The 10610-nt window shown below is 52.9% G+C and overlaps 2 non-coding genes across 2 annotated transcripts; both read left to right on the forward strand.

Moving 5' to 3' along the window:
- Positions 1 to 1358: 1358 nt before the first annotated feature.
- TRNAN-GUU (transfer RNA asparagine (anticodon GUU)) lies at positions 1359 to 1432 on the forward strand. Its single transcript has one exon. It is a non-coding gene; the product is annotated as a tRNA-Asn (tRNA).
- A 6834-nt stretch (positions 1433 to 8266) lies between these two features.
- TRNAN-GUU (transfer RNA asparagine (anticodon GUU)) lies at positions 8267 to 8340 on the forward strand. Its single transcript has one exon. It is a non-coding gene; the product is annotated as a tRNA-Asn (tRNA).
- Positions 8341 to 10610: the final 2270 nt, after the last annotated feature.

A 10610-nucleotide genomic window follows, 5' to 3' on the forward strand; every position in this document is an offset into this window, starting at 1 on the left:
ATGTTCTGATGGTGGTGAGAGTGGAGCAGGACTGTCTCCTTGGCGTAATTGGCTAGCGCGATTGGCTGTTAAACGAAAGGTTGGAGGTTCGAGCCCACCCGGTGGTGGTGCGGTGCTTTTTTTTCTTTGGGCTGATAGCTTTGAAGATATGTTCTGATGGCGGTGAGAGTGGAGCAGGACTGTCTCCCTGGCGCAATTGGCTAGCGCGATCGGCTGTTAACCGAAAGGTTGAAGGTACGAGCCCACCCGGTGGTGGTGCGGCGCTTTTTTTTCTTTGCACTGATAGCTTTGAAGATATATTCTGATGGTGGTGAGAGTGGAGCAAGACTGTCCCCGTGGCGCAATGGGTTAGCGCGATCGGCTGTTAACCGAAAGGTTGGAGTTTCGAGCCATCCCGGGAGTGGTGTGTTGCTTTTTTCTTTGCACTGATAGCTTTGAAGATATGTTCTGATGGTGTTGAGAGTGGAGCAGGACTGTCTCCGTGGCGCAATTGGCTAGCGCGATCGGCTGTTAACCGAAATGTTGGAGGTTCGAGCCCACCCGGTGGTGGTGCGGCGCTTTTTCTTTCTTTGGGGGGATAGCTCTGAAGAAATGGTCTGACGGTGGTGAGAGTGGAGCACGACTGTCCCCGTGGCGAAAAGGGCTAGCGCGATCGGCTGTTAACCGAAAGGTTGGAGTTTCGAGCCCTCCCGGGAGTGGTGTGTTGCTTTTTTCTTTGCACTGATAGCTTTGAAGATATGTTCTGATGGTGGTGAGAGTGGAGCAGGACTGTCTCCGTGGCGCAATTGGCTTGCGCAATCGGCTGTTAACCGAAAGGTTGGAGGTTCGAGCCCTCCCAGGAGTGGTGTGTTGCTTTTTTCTTTGTGGTAATAGCTTTGAAGATATGTTCTGATGGTGGTGAGAGTGGAGCAGCACTGTCTCCGTGGCGCAATTGGCTTGCGTGATCAGCTGTTAACCGAAAGGTTGGAGTTTCGAGCCCACCCGGTTGTGGTGCGGCGCTTTTTTTTCTTTGGGCTGATAGCTTTGAAGATATGTTCTGATGGTTGTGAGAAGGGAGCAAGACTGTCTCCGTGGCGCAACGGGCTAGCGCGATCGGCTGTTAACCGAAAGGTTGGAGTTTCGAGCCCTCCCGGGAGTGGTGTGTTGCTTTTTTCTTTGTGGTAATAGCTTTCAAGTTATGTTCTGATGGTGGTGAGAGTGGAGCAGGACTGTCTCCATGGCGCAATTGGCTAGCGCGATCGGCTGTTAACCGAAAGGTTGGAGTTTCGAGCCCACCCGGTGGTGGTGCGGCGCTTTTTTTTCTTTGGGCTGATAGCTCTGAAGAAATGTTCTGACGGTGGTGAGAGTGGAGCAGGACTGTCTCCGTGGCGCAATTGGCTAGCGCGATCGGCTGTTAACCGAAAGGTTGGAGGTTCGAGCCCTCCCGGTGGCGGTGCGGCGCTTTTTCTTTCTTTGGGGCGATAGCTCTGAAGAAATGGTCTGACGGTGGTGAGAGTGGAGCACGACTGTCTCTGGCGCAATTGGCTAGCGCGATCGGCTGTTAACCGAAAGGTTGGAGTTTCGAGCCCTCCCGGGAGTGGTGTGTTGCTTTTTTCTTTGCACTGATAGCTTTGAAGATATGTTTTGATGGTGGTGAGAGTGGAGCAGGACTGTCTCCGTGGCGCAATTGGCTTGCGCAATCGGCTGTTAACCGAAAGGTTGGAGGTTCGAGCCCTACCAGGAGTGGTGTGTTGCTTTTTTCTTTGTGGTAATAGCTTTGAAGATATTGTCACGATGAGTCACAAGTACTGGGGGATTTATTAAACCACCAGGTAGCTAGCACTAGGACGATGCGTCAGTCGTGGCTGGCTCTCGAGCAAAGAAGAACGCGATCTTCTTTTTTCCTCTAGATTTTGAGCCGCTCTTGCTGTCAACCCACTACGTGCTGGCGGCATTATCCCCCCTTCCGAAAAGAAAAAAAACAAGTACCAAAAAGAGAAAGGAAAGTACATAGCAGCACCACGATGCTACTACATAGGCACGTGAAAAAAAAATGGAAATTCGGATGAAGTGAAAGTAAAAATTAAAGAGCGTGTCAACATAGGAAACGTCAATGAACGAGAAAGTAAGTTCACAAAATGAACAAAAAACACAAAGAACGCTGTACGGTAAAGGAAAAGTTACGAACAACGCGCAATAAATGGCTTCATGCGCAACACATGAACGACGTCCGGCCTCAGCCGTGTCCTGATCCGTGCATGGGGTGTTGAGTCCGGAACCACTTCGTAGTTCACGTCACTGACGCGGCGTAACACTTTATATGGGCCAAAGTACCGGCTCAGCAACTTTTCACTAAGGCCACGGCGGCGGACGGGCGTCCACACCCAAACTTGATCTCCGGGGCTGTAAAACACTTCTCTGTGGCGGGTATTATAGCGTCGTGCGTCTGCCTGCTGTTGCTGGCCGATGTGCAGTCGCGCGAGCTGCCGGGCTTCCTCGGCACGCTCTGCGAATTCTTCGGCGTCTGTTGCCAACTCGTTTTCGTCCTGACACGGTAGCATTGAATCTAGCATGGTCTGCACTTCGCGGCCGTAGAGAAGCCGAAATGGCGTGAATCGCGTGGTCTCTTGCACGGCGGTATTATACGCGAAGGTCACGTAAGGCAAGATCCGGTCCCATGTTTTGTGCTGTACGTCGATGTACATTGAGATCATGTCTGCGAGGGTCTTATTCAGTCGTTCAGTAAGTCCGTTGGTTTGCGGGTGGTACGCAGTTGTCTTTCGGTGTCTGGTGTTGCTCAGTTTGAAAACTTCGTCCGTAAGCTGCGCCGTGAATGCCGTCCCTCTGTCCGTTATTACACTGGAAGGAGCACCGTGTCGTAACACGATGTGGCGCACGAAAAATTGTGCTACCTCAGAAGCCGTGGCTCGTGGGATCGCCTGGGTTTCAGCGTAGCGTGTCAAATAGTCGGTCGTGACGATCACCCATTTGTTGCTGTCCGCAGACATAGGAAATGGCCCGAGAATGTCCATGCCGACTTGGTCGAATGGCGTGCAGGGTGCTTTAATGGGCTGAAGCAAACCAGCTGGCTTAACAGATGGTTGCTTTCGGCGCTGACATTCCCGACAGCTATTTACGTACTTCTTTACGCTTGCTGAAAGTCCTGGCCAATAGTACCTCTCGCTCACTCTGGCAAGTGTCCTTGAGTAGCCCAGATGACCGGATGTGGGTTCGTTATGGCAAGCGAAGAGGACGTCGTCTCGCATGTCTCGAGGAACCACCAGGAGGTAAGCACGATTGTTCGAACGAGCGTTCCTCTTGTACAGCACATCGTCTCGTAGGCAGAACGACGTCAACGAGCGGGATAAATGACGTGGTATAATTGCGCCCTGGCCCTCTAAATGATCAATGATTGGACGAATCTCTGCATCATCTCGCTGTCGTTTGCTCAAGTCTGATGTACTAACAGCGCCCAGAAAGCCTTCGTCTTCCTCTGCTTCCTGACTGACGACATGAAGGGGTGCGCGTGACAGTGTGTCAGCGTCCTCATGCTTACGGCCGGACTTATGGACGATGGTGACATCAAATTCCTGCAGCCGCAGACTCCACCGTGCTAGCCGACCTGAAGGGTCACGCAGGCTTGCCAACCAACAGAGCGCGTGATGGTCCGTCACTATCTTGAAGGGACGACCATAAAGGTACGGGCGGAACTTGGTGATTGCCCACACGACTGCGAGGCACTCTTTCTCCGTAGTGGAATAATTCGCCTCGGCACGGGATAGAGAGCGGCTGGCGTAGGCTATCACTCTTTCGATGTCCTCTTGACGCTGAACGAGCACTGCACCGAGCCCAATGTTACTAGCGTCAGTATGGACCTCCGTGTCAGCATCATCGTCGAAATGAGCGAGAACGGGCGCTGATTGCATGCGCTGTCGCAGCTCATCAAAAGCTGCTTGTTGCTCGTTTTCCCAGACAAACGGCGTGTCGTCCCTTGTGAGACGAGTCAGAGGTTCTGCTATCTGTGAAAAGCCATGAATGAATCGGCGATAGTAGGCGCACAAACCAAGGAAGCGCTGGACGGCTTTCTTATCGACAGGAGTTGGTAATTCGGCAACAGCGGCAAGCTTGTCCGGATCGGGACGGATTCCTTCGGCGCTAACTACATGTCCAAGAAATTTTAGTTCTTTATAGCCGAAGTGGCACTTCTGTGGCTTTAGTGTGAGGTCCGCCGATCGGATAGCCTCCAGCACGCTGCGCAGGCGGTGAAGGTGCTGCTCAAACGTGGTAGAGAAGACCACCACATCATCAAGGTAGACAAGACAAGTCTGCCACTTGAGCCCTGTGAGGACAGTGTCCATCATTCGCTGGAAAGTTGCCGGTGCTGAACACAAGCCAAAAGGGAGCACTCGAAATTGGTATAGGCCGTCTGGAGTCACAAAGGCTGTTTTCTCACGGTCTCGCTGATCTACTTCGATTTGCCAATATCCGCTTTTGAGATCGAGAGAAGTGAAATAATGGGCACGACGAAGTCTATCCAGCGAATCGTCGATACGTGGCAGCGGATACACATCCTTTTTCGTCACGTTGTTAAGCTTCCGGTAGTCGACGCAGAAGCGTAGCGACCCGTCCTTCTTTTTGACAAGTACGACTGGAGATGACCACGGGCTGTTCGATGGTTCAATAACGCCATCGTCAAGCATCTCGGTGACTTGCGTACGTATTGCTTCACGTTCTTTGGCCGACACGCGGTAGGGGTTCTGGTGTATCGGACGTGCGTCTTCGTACGTGATGATCCTGTGTTGAGTGATGGACGTCTGGTGGATCTTTGAGCAAGTTGCGAAGCAAGACCTGAACTCGAACAAAAGCGCTCGTAGTGCGGTCTGGTTAACGGTGGGTAGATCAGGATTGATGTCAATATTACTCATTGACGTGTCGGCGGTATCCACTATTTCGGACGTGAAACAGTTGGTGACGTTTGCTACTTCGTGTGCAAACGCTATCGAAGTGCCACGGAAAAGATGTCGATGCTCGTTGCTAAAGTTGGTTACGAGCAATTCAGATCGACCATCACGAAGGTGTATTACACTTCTAGCTACACAAATGCCTTGCTGCAGGAGGTGTTCTAAATTTGTCTCAGCCACCACATCGCCATCGCCCAAACCACAGCATGTTACGTCGACTAGAACACTTGTTCGTGGAGGAAGCGTCACACTCTGTTCAGAAATACGGAGTACGTCGACACGCCTTCCACCATCTTGCACGTTGATTGCTCGCTGGGCTGAGAACGTGACGCGGCGCTCTTTCAGATCAATGATAGCTGCATTTTCTTGTAGAAAGTCAATTCCCAGAATGATGTACGGGAACATTCGCGTAGAACAAGGCAGCTTGCTACGAATGTGTACCCTTGAATCTGTACTCTAGTTGTGCAGGCACCCAGTGGGGTAACGACGTGGCCACCAGCTGTCCGAATCTGCGAGTTATGCCACGGCGTGATGACTTTCTTCAGCTGCGTTGTCAGTTTCCCGCTCAGTATGGAATAGTCTGCGCCGGTGTCCACTAAGGCATTAACTGCACAACCATCAATTGTCACTGCTATGTCCAATGAAAGTCGGCCATCCTTTGCAGCAGTATGTGATGTCGGACCGGTTTCTGTACAGTTCTGCGTCAATGGGAGGTCTTCAGCGCTTCGACGTTCAGCGACCCCGCCCCCAGAGGTCGCTTGGTCTAGTTTTCCCGACGGGGGCTGGGAGACCGTGTGGTAGAATACCGCTGGGGCGTTGATGAAAATCGCCTCGGTGATGGCGAGTGCGACTGGCGCCCGGCAGATGGTGGTGCATGCTGCTGGGAGAGGTAGTTTTCGATGTCGCGCGGTCTCTGGCCGTAACGGGGTGGCGGTGAGTACGCAGAGAAGCCACGAAGCCCAAGACGGCGATATGGGCACTGGCGGTACAAGTGATCAGCTTCTCCACAGTGAAAGCACAGAGGCCGGCGATCAGGTGTGCGCCAAACATCAGACTTTCGAGGAGACATGCGCCGATCGTCGATGTACTGAATTGGTTGCACTGAACGATGGGCGACAGAAGCACCAGGGACAAAGGGCAGGGGCGGTGGCGTGTACGTGCCTTCGTAGTATGGCATGTGCTGCGCTGACTGTAGTGAAACAGCAGGAACAGGATGGACGAATAATGGCGGCGATGCAGCAGGGCGTTTCAAAGCTTCTGCGTAGGTTGTCTCACGGCGGTATTCAGCAGGAGCTGGCACAGCTGTATCATGAGGCAAGGTGTCCCGGAGAGCCTGGTGCAGCTCATCCTTGATCACAGTTGTAATAGAGTTTACTGTAGGATGAGGTGTTACACCAGCCTTTTGTAACTCTTCACGTATTATACCACGGATGAGTTCACGTAGATAGTCGTTGTTGGTTCTAGTGGCGGTGAAAATGTCGGCAGTAGACATGCCATTGACTTGCCTGTTGTATTGGTTGGATCGCTGCTGCAGCATTTTTTCCATTGTCACGGCCTCGGACAAGAACTCCGCGACCGTCTTCGGAGGGCTGCGCACGAGGCCGGCAAAAAGCTGGTCCTTGACACCGCGCATCAAGTGACGCAACTTCTTGTCCTCCGTCATTCTTGAATCGGCCCGTCGGAAGAGGCGCGTCATGTCTTCGACGAACGTGGTCACAGTTTCGTTTGGCAGCTGGACGCGGGCCAGAATAGCTCGTTCAGCTCGTTCTTGGCGATCAGCACTGGCATACGTCTGCAGAAGTCTACGAGAGAATTCGGGCCACGTCGTCAGCTGTTCCTCTCGGTTTTGATACCACGTACGTGCCCCGTCTTCGAGATAGAAGTAGACACGACCCAGTTTCGCCGCGTCGTCCCACTGATTCAAGGCGGCTACGCGCTCGAAATCCGCCAACCAGTCCTCAACGTCTTCGTGCTCCGAGCCATGGAACGTCGCCGGTGCGCGTGGGCTTTCCAACGTGTAGCGTTTCGACGTCGTGCTTCCCGTGCCGGTCGCCGAGGTTTGCACCGAAGCGCTGGTCATGTTTGTCGACGTGGTGGGAGCAGTATCGTCGGCTTCCGGAGGCAATCCCCTGATTCGGCGGCTGGTCCGATGCACAGGAGTATTGACTGGCACTGGACTCGTATCGCGGCTTCCTGGGGGGGTCTGCAGCATCCGTGAGACTACCCAGCACTTCCACCAGTTGTCACGATGAGTCACAAGTACTGGGGGATTTATTAAACCACCAGGTAGCTAGCACTAGGACGATGCGTCAGTCGTGGCTGGCTCTCGAGCAAAGAAGAACGCGATCTTCTTTTTTCCTCTAGATTTCGAGCCGCTCTTGCTGTCAACCCACTACGTGCTGGCGGCAATGTTCTGATGGTGGTGAGAGTGGAGCACGACTGTCTCCATGGCGCAATTGGCTAGCGCGATCGGCTGTTAACCGAAAGGTTGGAGTTTCGAGCCCACCCGATGGTGGTGCGGCGCTTTTTTTTCTTTGTGGTGATAGCTTTGATGATATGTTCTGATGGTGGTGAGAGTGGAGCAGGACTGTCTCCGTGGCGCAATTGGCTAGCGCGATTGGCTGTTAACCGAAAGGTTGGAGTTTCGAACCCTCCCGGGAGTGGTGTGTTGCTTTTTTCTTTGCACTGATAGCTTTGAAGATATGTTCTGATGGTGGTGAGAGTGGAGCATGACTGTCTTCGTGGCGCAATTGGCTTGCGCGATCGGCTGTTAACCGAAAGGTTGGAGGTTCGAGCACCACCCGGTGGTGGTGCGGCGCTTTTGTTTCTTTGCACTGATAGCTTTGAAGATATGTTCTGATAGTGGTGAGAGTGGAGCAGGACTGTCTCCGTTGCGCAATTGGCTTGCGTGATCAGCTGTTAACCGAAAGGTTGGAGGTTCGAGCCCACCCGGTGGTGGTGCGGCGCTTTTTTTTCTTTGGGCTGATAGCTTTGAAGATATGTTCTGATGGTGGTGAGAAGGGAGCAAGACTGTCTCCGTGGCGCAATGGGCTAGCGCGATCGGCTGTTAACCGAAAGGTTGGAGTTTCAAGCCCTCCCGGGAGTGGTGTGTTGCTTTTTTCTTTGTGGTAATAGCTTTCAAGTTATGTTCTGATGGTGGTGAGAGTGGAGCAGGACTGTCTCCATGGCGCAATTGGCTAGCGCGATCGGCTGTTAACCGAAAGGTTGGAGTTTCGAGCCCACCCGGTGGTGGTGCGGCGCTTTTTTTTCTTTGGGCTGATAGCTCTGAAGAAATGTTCTGACGGTGGTGAGAGTGGAGCAGGACTGTCTCCGTGGCGCAATTGGCTAGCGCGATCGGCTGTTAACCGAAAGGTTGGAGGTTCGAGCCCTCCCGGTGGCGGTGCGGCGCTTTTTCTTTCTTTGGGGCGATAGCTCTGAAGAAATGGTCTGACGGTGGTGAGAGTGGAGCACGACTGTCTCTGTGGCGCAATTGGCTAGCGCGATCGGCTGTTAACCGAAAGGTTGGAGGTTCGAGCCCACCCGGTGGTGGTGCGGCGCTTTTTTTCTTTGGGCTCATAGCTCTGAAGAAATGTTCTGACGGTGGTGAGAGTGGAGCAGGACTGTCCCCGTGGCGCCATTGGCTAGCGCGATCGGCTGTTAACCAAAAAGTTGGATGTTCGAGACCTCCCGGGTGGGGTGTGTTGCTTTTTTCTTTGCGCTGATAGCTTTGAAGATATTTTCTGATGGTGGTGAGCGTGGAGCACGATTGTCTCCGTTGCGCAATTGGCTAGTGCGATCGGCCGTTAACCGAAAGTTTGGAGGTTCGAGCCCACCTGGTGGTGGTGCGGCGCTTTTTTTTCTTTGGGCTGATAGTTTGAAAGATATGTTCTAATGGTGGTGAGAGTGGAGCAGGACTGTCTCCGTGGCGCAATTGGCCAGCGCGATTGGCTGTTAACCGAAAAGTTGGAGGTTCGAGCCCTCCCGGGAGTGGTGTGTTGCTTTTTTCTTTGTGCTGATAGCTTTGAAGATATGTTCCGATGGTGGTAAGAGTGGAGCGCGACTGTCTCCGTGGCGCAATTGGCTAGTGCGATCGGCTGTTAACCGAAAGGTTGGAGGTTCGAGCCCACCCGGTGGTGGTGCGGCGCTTTTTTTTCTTTGGGCTGATAGCTTTGAAGATATGTTCTGATGGAGGTGAGAAGGGAGCAAGTTTGTCTCCGTGGCGCAATGGGCTAGCCCGATCGGCTGTTAACCGAAAGGTTGGAGTTTCGAGCCCGCCCGGGAGTGGTGTGTTGCTTTTTTCTTTGCGCTGATAGCTTTGAATATATGTTCTGATGGTGGTGAGAGCGAAGCAAGACTGTCTCCGTGGCGCAAAGGGCTAGCGCGATCGGCTGTTAACCGAAAGGTTCGAGTTTCGAGACCTCCCGGGAGTGGTGTGTTGCTTTTTTCTTTGCGCTGATAGCTTTGAAGATATGTTCTGATGGTGGTGAGAGTGGAGCAGGACTGTCTCCGTGGCGCAATTGGCTAGCGCGATTGGCTGTTAACCGAAAGTTTGGAGGTTCGAGCCCACCCGTTGGTGGTGCGGCGCTTTTTTTTCTTTGTTCTGATAGCTTTGAAGATATGTTCTGATGGTGGTGAGAGTGGAGCAAGACTGTCCCCGTGGCGCAATGGGCTACCGCGATCGGCTGTTAACCGAAAGGTTGTAGTTTCAAGCCCTCCCGGGAGTGGTGTGTTGCTTTTTTCTTTGCGCTGATAGCTTTGAAGATATGTTCTGATGGTGGTGAGAGTGAAGCAAGACTGTCTCCGTGCGCAATGGGCTAGCGCGATCGGCTGTTAACCGAAAAGTTGGAGTTTCGAGCCCTCCCGGTGGTGGTGCGGCGCTTTTTTTTTCTTTGGGGTGATAGCTCTGAATAAATGTTTTGACGGTGGTGAGAGTGGAGCAGGACTGTCTCCGTGGCGCAATTGGCTTGCGCAATCGGCTGTTAACCGAAAGGTTGGAGGTTCGAGCCCACACGGTGGTGGTGCGGCGCTTTTTTTTGCACTGATAGCTTTGAAGATATGTTCTGATGGTGGTGAGAGTGGAGCAAGACTGTCCCCGTGGCGCAATGGGTTACCGCGATCGGCTGTTAACCGAAAGGTTGGAGTTTCAAGCCCTCCCGGGAGTGGTGTGTTGCTTTTTTCTTTGCGCTGATAGCTTTGAAGATATGTTCTGATGGTGGTGAGAGTGGAGCAGGACTGTCTCCGTGGCGCAATTGGCTTGCGCGATCGGCTGTTAACCGAAAGGTTGGAGTTTCGAGCCCCCCGGGAGTGGTGTGTTGCTTTTTTTCTTTGTGGTAATAGCTTTTAAGATATGTACTGATGGTGGTGAGAGTGGACCAGGACTGTCTCCGTGGCGCAATTGGCTAGCGCGATCGGCTGTTAACCGAAAGGTTGGAGTTTCGAGCCCACCTGGTGGTGGTGCGGCGCTTTTTTTTCTTTGGGCTGATAGCTTTGAAGATATGTTCTGATGGTGGTGAGAGCGGAGCAAGACTGTCTCCGTGGCGCAAAGGGCTAGCGCGATCGGCTGTTAACCGAAAGGTTCGAGTTTCGAGCCCTCCCGGGAGTGGTGTGTTGCTTTTTTCTTTGCGCTGATAGCTTTGAAGATATGTTCTGATGGTGGTGAGAGTGGAGCAG

This window comes from Rhipicephalus microplus, unplaced genomic scaffold, assembly GCF_043290135.1.
Source record: "Rhipicephalus microplus isolate Deutch F79 unplaced genomic scaffold, USDA_Rmic scaffold_13, whole genome shotgun sequence".
NCBI classification, from domain to species: Eukaryota; Metazoa; Arthropoda; class Arachnida; order Ixodida; family Ixodidae; genus Rhipicephalus; species Rhipicephalus microplus.